Below are 6,577 nucleotides of genomic sequence, written 5' to 3' on the forward strand. Positions count from 1 at the left end.
AGGCATCCTATCTGCTGTACTATTGCTCTGACCCAAACTGAAAATTGTTATCAGGAAAAATAAATTACATAGAGTACAGAATTCTACATATTGGTCTGTTCATAATTTTTTAAAATTTTGTTTTTGGGCCACACTTGGTGGCACTTAGGGGGTTATTTCTGGCTCTGTACTCAGAAATTACTCCTTGTAGGCTTAGGGGACCATATGGTATTCCAGGGATCAAACCTGAATTGGCCACATGTAAGGCAAATACCCTACTCACTGTGTTATCACCCCGGCCCCTATATGTTCATGATTTTTTTTTTTTTTTGGGGCCACAACTGGCAACACTCAGGGGTTACTCCTGGCTATGTGCTCAAAAATCACTCCTGGCTTGGCGGATTGAACCACTGTCTGTCCTAGGTTAGTCACGTGCAAGGCAATTCCCTACCACTTATGCCACCACTCCAGCCCCTATGCTCATTTTTGAGAAATTATGGCAGCATTAGATCTCACAGTAATTTCTTAACTTTTTGACTTGAAAGCAAGAGATGTTTGTCTCCAAGTATCTTAATATTTAAAATGTAGGAAATGAATAGGTAAAAAGAATAACTATAAAATAAATTTACTAGATCCAGAGAAGTAACTTAGTAGTGGACTGAAATGCTGAGCATGCAGGAGGCCTATGTTGATCACTGGAACTGCAGACTTCTCCAAGTATCACAAGGAATGATCCTCCAATCCCCTTCCCCACAGACAAAAGAAATAGTATTAAAGTTGAAATTACAAGTTTTTCTATCTTAAGGTCCTTTACTGTTAATTGAAAGACCTTCAGTTAGAAGTCTGTCACTTTATTTTATGATATTGTTATTCATCAACTTCAAGGTCATAAGTAAAGCTCAAGAATGGTTATATAAGTTCCAGTATAAAATTAAAAACAGAGTAGGGGCCGGAGAGATAGCATAGAGGTAAGGCGTTTGCCTTGCATGCAGAATGTTGGTGGTTTGAATCCTGGCATCCTATATGGTCCCCCGAGCCTGCCAGAAGTACTACTACTCTACTCCTGTAGAGCCAGGAGTAACCCCTGAGCGCTGCCAGGTATGAGCCAAAAAACAAACAAAATTAAAAACAAGAGTGTCTTCAGTTTTGAGTCCTTCATTATTCCCCTTTTCATAAGATCTCCTACTCTATACTACCAGGATAAAATTATATCAAAGACTACTACTTAATAAATGCTCATTTAACTTTAAATGCATTTAATAGTTATCTTAAATTTTTAGTCACAGGGACCAGAGAGATATTACAGGCTTAAGGAATTTTGTCTTGTATATTGCCAACCCTAACTCAATCCCTGGCAGCAAATGACTCCCAAGAACATAGACTGGGAGAAATATTATAGCAGGTAAGACATTTGCTTTGCATGCTGACAACTTGGGTTTGATACCTGGTATTCCATACAGTCCCCTGAGAACCATCAAGAGCGATTCCTCACTGTAGAAATAACTCTTGAGCATTACCATATGTGCTCCCTGCCTACCCAAATAGAAAAACACAAACAAAAATATAAAAAACAAAGAATCAAAGCCTAGAGCAGCCTCCGCACTACTGGCTGTGATCCCGAACCTAGTCCTCCCAAGTTTCAGTTGCAAAACTTGGAAGAAAATAAAAAAGTTCTTACCAGGATAAGGAGTACCTTAAAGAAACACATCTCACTAAACCCGTATCTATATTCTCCATTCCTAAAGTTACTAAAAACAATTAGAAAAATAAAACGTTTTAACTTACAATATTTCAAAGCATTCTGCTTTAATATAAAGGTGTTCAAGGGGTCTAGAGTGATAATATAGTGGATAGGGCATTTATCAATCTGGGTTCAATCCTGGCACTCTATATAGTCCTCTGACCCCATCAGAAATGGTTCTGAGTAATAATCTCTGAGTAACACCCCCCCCAAAAAAGATTCATTTTGGCCTACAGAATTTTCACTATTGTATTTTCATTGTTATCAGCATTCAAATTAGTGACCATGATATTCTAAAATCTTTAAACCAGATAAGAAGCCAAATTAATTCAGAATCTTTAAGCCATTTAGATCCAATTTATTTTAGTTTCTGCTTTTTGTTTTTGGGTTACCCAGTGATGTTTAAGGTTTACTCCTAGAGAAACTTGGGGGGCTGTATGGGACGCCTGGGATTGAACCTGGGTTGGACATGTGCAAGGCAAGTGCCTTACCTGCTGTACTCTAACCCCTAGATCCAATTTCTTATGTCCAGTTTCAAATAGACATCACTAGTAGAGGTATTTTTTAAATATTAGTGGAAAACAAGAGAAACATTAAAGAACAGAAAAATTAAGTAAAATTAAAAAAAATTAATCATTCTACAATGTCACTATGAGATTATTCTCTGAATGGAACAGGACTTTCAAGCCTCATCATTCGCCTTAGTTGTCTGCCTCCTGCTCAGATTCAGCTCAAGCCTTCTCCAATGAGCATCCAATCTGTTACCATCGAGCTCAACTAGCGGAGTTAGCACCATTGCCTCAGGAACTGGCTCCACACTCCTGCACTGATCATCGAAAGTACCTGAAGTAATGTCTAAAAGAATTTATGGGGGATTGCAGAGGTAAAACAATAAGGCTCTTGCCTTGTATGATGCTGACTTAGGTTTGATCCCTGGCACTATGTATGGTCCTCTGAGCTCACCAGGAGTGATTCCTGAGCACAGAGTAGAGTCCTGAGCATGGCCAGGAGTGGTCTCAAAAAACAAAGAACTTATGACTCATCCATAGCAGTACTAGAGGAAAACAATTACATTAATAAGAACTACAGAGCTTGGATTTGTCATTAAAACTTTGACAGAATTGCAGTTCATATGAAATCTATTACACCATATCTCCCTTTTACATTAAGAACAAAACTAAGACCCTGACCAAAATAAAATCTTTTTTGTTTGTTTTGTTTTTGTGTTACCCAGACTGTGCTCAGGGATTACTCAGGGTTTACTCCTAAGCCCTGTACTTCCTGTGCTCAGGGGGAAACCATATGAGATGCCATGGATAGAAACCAGGTCAGGGGGGCCAGAGAGATAGCATAGCAGCAGGGTGTTTGCCTTAAATGCAGCTGACCCAGGATGGACTTGGGTTTGATTTCCAGCATCCTATATAGTCCCCCGAGCTTGCCAGGAGTAAACCCTAAGCACCATTGATGTGCACCCCCCCCAAAAAAAAAGAAACCAGGTCAGCTATATACAAGCCAATCACCTTATCCCCTGTACTATCTCTCTGGCCCTATAATGAAACATTCTTAAATGACAAATGACTAAGACAATATCCACACAGAGAAATACTATTTTGGTAAAAAAATAAGTCATTATATTAAAATGCAGATAGAGAATAACAAAAATGCAGACATAACACCTTAAAATAATCTTTTTGTTTAATTGTGTTTTGTTTTGGGGCCAATCCAGCTCAGGCATTAGGTGATGCCAGGGACTGAGACTGAGTTAGTTGGCTGTGTGCAAGGTAAGTACTATCTGTACTATCCTCCACACCCTAAAAGTCTTAAAAGTTATCTTTTACTATACTAATTTTGCCAATACAATTTGACTTCAATATGTACTACTATTTAAAAGCTAAGCTGGACTATCCAAGTATAGTGTTCCTTTGGTTTTCTTAGATACCTGCCATTTTCCTCACCACCAGAGGCACAAACAGCACTCATTCCATCTCGATGAAGGACTGTTTCTCTTCCCTTTACTTCTTGAGAACATTATCCTTAGGCTGTGTATAGGTGTACACTGCACTCATCTGGTTGTGACAGGTTTACTTTTTAAAAAAAAGTTTAGTTATAAGAGAACTGACCATTAAATATGTACACAGTACATTTCAATTAAATGATAATCTAAAGTACTCAGAATGTATGTTTAATGGGCAATACAAAAACATCTTTCAAAGCTTAAAGGGCAAAATAGTTCGTGCATCAACAAAGTATATAAAATATTATCTAATGAACTTAATGTCCATGCCCTTAAGCAAGAAAAAAATAAAAACTTGTCAGTGAACCAGGCTTTGGTTTCAGGTCTGATTCCTTTAAATCAGCACCTATTTTTAACAATGTCTAAATACAAACATGAGTGTAAGGTGCTAGTTATTTTTCCTCATCAAAGATGACTACAATAATCAGAACACAATTGTTTACCCATTTGGTTGTTCACAAACAAGAACACAATTCAAGAATTTACTAATTATGTAAGGCTTCAGAATTATTATTTATATCCACCTATAGACAACCGAAAAAGCCAAGAAAAGGCTACATTCTATTTTCCATATTCTGTGCAAATTATGTTATATCTACATTAGGCCAAACCTGAGCTAGTCAAGGCTTACTCCTAGCAGTGCTTAGAGGAATTAAATGTGGCACTAGGAATCAGACCAGGTTTGCAGCTGAAACAGCTGTATCAAGGCAAGTGCTTACCTCCTGTACTATCTGTCCTGGGACTGATGGTTTTACTTTGCTAGTGTTTGCAGAATTATTGAACATTGGGTAGGGAAAATAAGAATAAAATAAGGAGGGGCAGAGATGGCTTACTGGACTCGAGTGTGCTTGAAGAGGCCCAGGTTTGATCCTAGAAATTCCATGAGCAGCCTCCAAGAACTGATCTGGAGAAGCCCTACCATCAAGCACCTCAGGATGTAGTCTCCAAAACAAAAATGACAAAAAATATATATTTCTATTAATAAGGGCTGACAAAAAGAGCAAATTTGATTAAAAACAAACCAAGGTTCACATATATACACACATATAAAAACAGCTAAAATTTCTAAAGTTATACACACATTATAAAAGAAGACAAAATTCAGTACATTATTACATTCAGTCATGATCATCTTTGATACCCCAAAGATATTCCACTTTACAGCTGAGAAAAACATTTATTTTATTAATTAATTTTTTGGGGCCATACTTGGCTGTGCTCAGAAGTTAATCAATCCTGCTCTACATTCAGAAATCATTCTTGGTGGGGCTCAGGGGACCATCTGGGATGCTGGGATGGAGCCTCGGTCAGCCTCATGCAAGGCAAGCACCCTATCTGTTGTATTATCTATCTGGTCCCAAATCTACTTTGTTTAATTTAAACAGATAGTTGAGCTCTATCAACAGAAAAGAACACTTGCAGTGAAACTGAAAAAAGTTTAAGTGTTCTGCAACAGACAACCTACATGCAGGTCTTGCTTCTCTAAGTGCTTGTTTAGGACATATTAGCAAGTTAAAAATGGCTCTGTATATTTGCAATTATGGTTTCTTTTCTATGGTACAGTTGAATGTTTCCACTTCTTCCCTAATTTTAGAAAGCTTGCTTTCCCTGCCACCTATAAGCCTTAGTGTCAGACATCCTTGTTTTGTAAAAATCTGTTGTAGGCCCAAGCTGTTACCAACTGCTATAAATGTTTTTAAATTTTTTATGTATTGGCTTTGGGGACTCACCCAGCAGGGTTCACTCCCAGTGGTACGGAGAATTGAACTGGAATCAGCAGCATGCAAGGCAAGTATCTTAACCTCTGAACTATTCCAGCTGCAATAAATGATATGACAGAACTTGGTTTGTACAAATGTGCTGCTTCTAAGTTCGCCTGTTTTATATTTTAAAACTATTACAAAAGTTAAAAGATGTGATTGTCATGAATGATTTTGGGGCCACACCTGCTATTGCTCAGGGTTTGTTTTTCTGGCTCAGGCTCAGGGGAACCATATATGGTGCTGGAACTGATCAGGGTTGGCCATGTGCAGGACAAGTGCCTTATCCACTGTACTATCCCTCTGGCACCTGTCATCAATATTGCTAAGGTATATGGTATAAGGTATATGGCAATAGCACTGGTTTTGTCTTCACTAGAACATCTACGAATCAATTATGGATGCTCTTTTGCAAGTATTTGATCACTTCTGTGCATTCTTATCCATCACAAAATTTTTTTTCTTGTAAAGCTTGTATTTAAGGGAACTGTTAGCTCCCAGCCTTCCCTTAATAAAATGTTGTGAGAAAAAAAAAATGACTCCACTTCTAAGTAAACAATTTCTTATAGGTAACCACCAATCATTCCTCTTTGCAATCTATCCTTCAGTTTGCCTCAAGCTCATTTAAAACGTTGTCTATAATTGCCCTGTCAGCATCCTTCCCGTCAACTGCCAAACTCCTGTAGTAATACAGACACTTAGAACTGATTCCATAGAAAAATACACTGAAAACCAAAAATGGAGCTTAGTGCAGAAAAATACTGGAAAAAGGGGCAGAAATCACAGAAAAATGGATCCCCCCCTCCCCCGTTTTGGCTGACTTTAAAGGGCTTTTTGTCGGGGCCTGATTGGGTTGGGCAACTTGCCTTGCACATGGACAACCCATGTTGATCCCTTCTGTCCTATATGGTCATCTGAGCACTGCAAGGAGTGATTCTGAATGCAGAGCTAGAAGTAAACCCTGAGTACTGCCAGGTGTGGCCCCCTCCAAGAAAATTAATTTTAAAAAATAGTTCTTTGCTTACCTATTTACTCTAAACACAAAGGCATGATTAAAAACATCAAATGAGACTGGCTGGCAGG

This window comes from Suncus etruscus, chromosome 4 (genome assembly GCF_024139225.1).
Source record: "Suncus etruscus isolate mSunEtr1 chromosome 4, mSunEtr1.pri.cur, whole genome shotgun sequence".
In the NCBI taxonomy this organism is placed as follows: Eukaryota; Metazoa; Chordata; class Mammalia; order Eulipotyphla; family Soricidae; genus Suncus; species Suncus etruscus.